This window comes from Salarias fasciatus, chromosome 6, assembly GCF_902148845.1.
Source record: "Salarias fasciatus chromosome 6, fSalaFa1.1, whole genome shotgun sequence".
Taxonomy (NCBI): domain Eukaryota; kingdom Metazoa; phylum Chordata; class Actinopteri; order Blenniiformes; family Blenniidae; genus Salarias; species Salarias fasciatus.
This window is the reverse complement of record NC_043750.1, coordinates 3,541,619-3,548,433: the sequence shown is the minus strand read 5'-3', so window position 1 is coordinate 3,548,433 and position 6,815 is coordinate 3,541,619.

Sequence of the window (6,815 nt, the reverse complement as noted above, 5' to 3'; positions counted from 1 at the left end):
AGAGCCATGGAAGCTAGCTACCTAGCATTAGCCTCAGAGCCATGGAAGCTAGCTAACTAGCATTAGCCTCAGAGCCATGGAAGCTAGCTAACTAGCATTCTCCTTCACTCCTGTTACTCCTGGACCTCTCAGCCGCCTTCGACACTGTTGACCACTCCATCCTCCTCCACAGACTCCAGCATTTCATTGGTCTTTCAGATACAGTGCTCCAGTGGTTCCGGTCCTACCTGACTGGTAGGGCTGAGTATGTGGCCCTTGGGGAAGCCAGGTCGAGGTCCCACGCTGTCACCTGTGGGGTTCCCCAGGGGTCAGTGCTGGGACCCAGCCTGTTTTCCATCTACATGCTCCCTTTGGGCCACATCATCAGCAGGCATGGAGTCTCCTACCATTGCTATGCTGATGATACTCAGCTCTATGTCAGGCTGGACCGGACCTCCTCCCTCTCTATTCAATCACTCACCGCCTGCCTGGAGGAGACTAAAGCATGGATGAATGACAATTTTCTCCAGCTCAACAGCTCCAAAACTGAATTTCTATTAATTGGAACTCCACATCAACTCAAGTCCTCCCCTTCCACAGTTCTATCATTTGCCGGTCACATAATCAACCCAACAACTGCCGTTACCAACCTGGGTGTCCGTTTTGACCCCACCCTCTCCTTTGACCTCCATATCCAACACATCTGTAAGACCTCATTTTTTCACCTCCGGAACATCTCCAAACTACGCCCCTTCCTCTCCCTCCCCGTTGCTGAGAAGCTGGTCCATGCTTTTGTCTCCTCCAGGCTGGACTACTGCAATGCACTCCTCATCGGGATCTCTGGAAGAAGCCTTCAACGGCTTCAGTCGATCCAGAACTGTGCTGCCAGGATCCTGATGAGGGTGCCAAAAAGACACCATATCACTCCCATTCTCCATAACCTTCACTGGCTCCCGGTTAGGTTCAGGCTGGAATACAAAATCTGCCTCCTGACCCATCAGTGTGTCTATGGTAGTGCACCAGTGTACCTTAAAGAACTTCTCTCTCCACATGACCCGACCAGACGCCTCCGCTCCGCCAACATCAATTTGCTGAAGGTCCCCAAAACCAAACTGTGTTCCATGGGGGACAGGGCTTTTCAGGCTGCAGCACCCCGACTGTGGAATGCCCTACCTGTCCACCTGAGGGCACCACAGTCGGTGGACTCATTTAAATCTTGCCTGAAAACGTTTTTGTTTTTGAAAGCTTTTGAATGATTTTACTGTTTTCTGTTGCATTTTATGAGTGTAAGTATGAGTGTTTTTAATGATTTAGCCTGTATTTGTTACTTTTAATCGTCACTGTTGTTTTAAATTCCATTGTAGCACTTTGAGATTTGTTTTACAAATGTAAAGTGCATGACAAATAAAATTCATTATTATTATTATTATTAGCATTCGCCTCAGAGCCATGGAAGCTAGCTAACTAGCATGAGCCTCAGAGCCATGGAAGCTAGCTACCTAGCATTAGCCTCAGAGCCATGGAAGCTAGCTACCTAGCATTAGCCTCAGAGCCATGGAAGCTAGCTACCTAGCATTAGCCTCAGAGCCATGGAAGCTAGCTACCTAGCATTAGCCTCAGAGCCATGGAAGCTAGCTACCTAGCATTAGCCTCAGAGCCATGGAAGCTAGCTACCTAGCATTAGCCTCAGAGCCATGGAAGCTTTCATCAATAGTCATGAAGCGGTTCTCTTTCACTTTTACACCACAACGTTTTCAAAACCACATCCGCTTCCACAAACAACCCTTACAACCAAGACCTGGACCAGGAGACCAAGAACTGGACCAGGAGAACCTGAACGTGGACCAGGAGAACCTGGATCAGGACCAGGAGAACCATGGTGCTGTGGAGGAAACTGTCTACTGAGCATGTGCAGTAGCAGCTTTTCAGAAAAGCCGTTTCCTTGGAGACCAGTGTTTTTGTAAAGTTCCACTTCGGGAGCCATTTACCTGAAGTTGTGTTTCTGGTGGTTCTGAACAAACCAAATAAACCAACAGGGAACCGGGTCCAGCGGGTCTGGACCTCCTTCCAGCCAGTCAGTTCTCTCAGAACCCACGTTCCTCCACGTTCTCCATCAAGCCCCTCCCACAGAGGACTGGGTTCTCCTTCAGGCCCCTCCCACAGAGGACTGGGTTCTCCGTCAGGCCCCTCCCACAGAGGACTGGGTTCTCCATCAGGCCCCTCCCACAGAGGACTGGGTTCTCCGTCAGGCCCCTCCCACAGAGGACTGGGTTCTCCGTCAGGCCCCTCCCACAGAGGATGGGTTCTCCGTCAGGCCCCTCCCACAGAGGATGGGTTCTCCGTCAGGCCCCTCCCACAGAGGACTGGGTTCTCCGTCAGGCCCCTCCCACAGAGGACTGGGTTCTCCGTCAGGCCCCTCCCACAGAGGACTGGGTTCTCCGTCAGGCCCCTCCCACAGAGGATGGGTTCTCCGTCAGGCCCCTCCCACAGAGGACTGGGTTCTCCGTCAGTTCTACTCCTCTGCCTTCATTTTGAGGCAGGAGTCTTTCTCTGGGCCTTGCTGATGAGATGAGGTTCCAGCAACACACACACACACACACACACACACACACACACACACACACACACACACTGTAGCCAGTAGTAATCACACTGATTGCTGTTGAACAGTTGGTCCTGCTGTTCATCTTTCTTCAGCGGCACACTTCCTCCAGGGTGTGTGTGTGTGTGTGTGTGTGTGTGTGTGTGTGTGTGTGTGTGTGTGTGTGTGTGTGTGTGTGTGTGAGCTGTAATTACATGTATTTATGTGGCCGACGCCTGCGGTATGCAGCTCTGCCAGCAGGTTGCCTTTCGAGGAGTGTGAGGCTTCAAGAATTCATGTGTGAGCAGCAGCTCCGCCTCGACACCGTCTACGTCTACACTCTGACTCTACACTCTGACTCTATACTGTCTAACTCTATGCTCTTACTCTACACTCTGACTCTACACTCTTACTCTACACTCTGACTCTACACTCTTACTCTACACTCTGACTCTACACTCTGACTCTACACTCTGACTCTATACTGTCTAACTCTATGCTCTTACTCTACACTCTGACTCTACACTCTTACTCTACACTCTGACTCTACACTCTAACTCTACACTCTAACTCTACACTCTGACTCTACACTCTAACTCTACACTCTGACTCTACACTCTAACTCTAGACTCTGACTCTACACTCTAACTCTACACTCTAACTCTACACTCTTACTCTACACTCTGACTCTACACTCTAACTCTACACTCTGACTCTACACTCTGACTCTATACTGTCTAACTCTATGCTCTTACTCTACACTCTGACTCTACACTCTAACTCTACACTCTGACTCTACACTCTAACTCTACACTCTGACTCTACACTCTGACTCTACACTCTAACTCTACACTCTGACTCTACACTCTGACTCTACACTCTAACTCTACACTCTTACTCTACACTCTGACTCTACACTCTAACTCTACACTCTGACTCTACACTCTAACTCTACACTCTGACTCTACACTCTGACTCTATACTGTCTAACTCTATGCTCTGACTCTACACTCTGACTCTACACTCTTACTCTACACTCTGACTCTACACTCTAACTCTACACTCTGACTCTACACTCTGACTCTACACTCTAACTCTACACTCTTACTCTACACTCTTACTCTACACTCTAACTCTACACTCTGACTCTACACTCTAACTCTACACTCTGACTCTACACTCTGACTCTACACTCTAACTCTACACTCTTACTCTACACTCTGACTCTACACTCTAACTCTACACTCTGACTCTACACTCTAACTCTACACTCTGACTCTACACTCTGACTCTATACTGTCTAACTCTATGCTCTGACTCTACACTCTGACTCTACACTCTTACTCTACACTCTGACTCTACACTCTGACTCTATACTGTCTAACTCTGTGCTCTTACTCTACACTCTGACTCTACACTCTGACTCTATACTGTCTAACTCTATGCTCTTACTCTACACTCTGACTCTACACTCTGACTCTATACTGTCTAACTCTATGCTCTGACTCTACACTCTGACTCTACACTCTGACTGTATACTGTCTAACTCTATGCTCTTACTCTACACTCTGACTCTACACTCTTACTCTACACTCTGACTTTACACTCTGACTCTATACTGTCTAACTCTATGCTCTTACTCTACACTCTGACTCTACACTCTGACTCTATACTGTCTAACTCTATGCTCTTACTCTACACTCTGACTCTACACTCTGACTCTACACTCTGACTCTATACTGTCTAACTCTATGCTCTTACTCTACACTCTGACTCTACACTCTAACTCTACACTCTGACTCTACACTCTGACTCTACACTGTCTAACTCTATGCTCTTACTCTACACTCTGACTCTACACTCTTACTCTACACTCTGACTCTACACTCTGACTCTATACTGTCTAACTCTATGCTCTGACTCTACACTCTGACTCTACACTCTTACTCTACACTCTGACTCTACACTCTGACTCTATACTGTCTAACTCTATGCTCTGACTCTACACTCTGACTCTACACTCTTACTCTACACTCTGACTCTACACTCTGACTCTATACTGTCTAACTCTATGCTCTTACTCTACACTCTGACTCTATACTGTCTAACTCTATGCTCTGACTCTACACTCTGACTCTACACTCTGACTCTATACTGTCTAACTCTATGCTCTTACTCTACACTCTGACTCTACACTCTTACTCTACACTCTGACTTTACACTCTGACTCTACACTCTGACTCTATACTGTCTAACTCTATGCTCTTACTCTACACTCTGACTCTACACTCTGACTCTATACTGTCTAACTCTATGCTCTTACTCTACACTCTGACTCTACACTCTGACTCTATACTGTCTAACTCTATGCTCTTACTCTACACTCTGACTCTACACTCTAACTCTACACTCTGACTCTACACTCTAACTCTACACTCTGACTCTACACTCTGACTCTATACTGTCTAACTCTATGCTCTTACTCTACACTCTGACTCTACACTCTGACTCTACACTCTGACTCTATACTGTCTAACTCTATGCTCTGACTCTACACTCTGACTCTATACTGTCTAACTCTATGCTCTGACTCTACACTCTGACTCTACACTCTGACTCTATACTGTCTAACTCTATGCTCTGACTCTACACTCTGACTCTACACTCTGACTCTACACTCTGACTCTATACTGTCTAACTCTATGCTCTGACTCTACACTCTGACTCTACACTCTAACTCTACACTCTGACTCTATACTGTCTAACTCTATGCTCTTACTCTACACTCTGACTCTACACTCTAACTCTACACTCTGACTCTACCCTCTGACTCTACACTCTGACTCTATATTGTCTAACTCTACACTCTGACTCTAGTGCCACTTTCCCACCGGCCAAAAACCCAATTTAACCCACTGGTACCCGGCTCCCCATGGCGGGGGAACAGGTTTAATCAGCATTTCGACCCGGGTTTTAATCGGCTCGCCTCCGCTCGGCTTCAGCGTGAATTGCAGACCCGGGTCGACACGATAATTTCCATGATGACGTTGCCGTAGCGTGGCTACGTTAGCACAGCTACATTAGCACAGCTACATTAGAACAGCTACATTAGCCTAGCTACATTAGCACAGCTACATTAGAACAGCTACATTAGCACAGCTACATTAGAACAGCTACATTAGCACGGCTACATTAGCACAGCTACATTAGCACGGCTACGTTAGCACAGCTACATTAGCACAGCTACATTAGAACAGCTTCATTAGCACGGCTACGTTAGCACAGCTACATTAGCACAGCTACATTAGAACAGCTTCATTAGCACGGCTACGTTAGCACAGCTACATTAGCACAGCTACATTAGAACAGCTTCATTAGCACGGCTACGTTAGCACAGCTACATTAGCACAGCTACATTAGAACAGCTACATTAGAACAGCTACATTAGCCTAGCTACATTAGCACAGCTACATTAGCCTAGCTACATTAGCACAGCTACATTAGAACAGCTACATTAGCACAGCTACATTAGAACAGCTACATTAGCCTAGCTACATTAGCACAGCTACATTAGAACAGCTACATTAGCACAGCTACATTAGAACAGCTACATTAGCACGGCTACATTAGCACAGCTACATTAGCACTCCTACGTTAGCACAGCTACATTAGCACAGCTACATTAGAACAGCTTCATTAGCACAGCTACGTTAGCACAGCTACATTAGCACAGCTACATTAGAACAGCTTCATTAGCATGGCTACGTTAGCACAGCTACATTAGAACAGCTTCATTAGCACGGCTACGTTAGCACAGCTACATTAGCACACTACTTGTTTTTAGACACAGCATGAGATTTCCAACATTGGCGAGATCAGAGAGCTTCTCCTGCGGGAAAACACAGCTCGCCAGCAGGCGGTTAGAACCCGATCTACAGGCGCTCGGAAAGGAGGGAACTGCTGATTGCCAACAGCTAACCAGCATTAGCCTCAGAGCCACGCTGCAGCTAACCAGCATTAGCCTCAGAGCCACGCTGCAGCTAACTAGCATTAGCCTCAGAGCCACGCTGCAGCTAGCTAGCATTAGCCTCAGAGCCACGCTGCAGCTAACTAGCATTAGCCTCAGAGCCACGCTGCAGCTAACTAGCATTAGCCTCAGAGCCACGCTGCAGCTCACTAGCATTAGCCTCAGAGCCACGCTGCAGCTCACTAGCATTAGCCTCAGAGCCATGCTATCAGGGACAGTTTGCTGCAG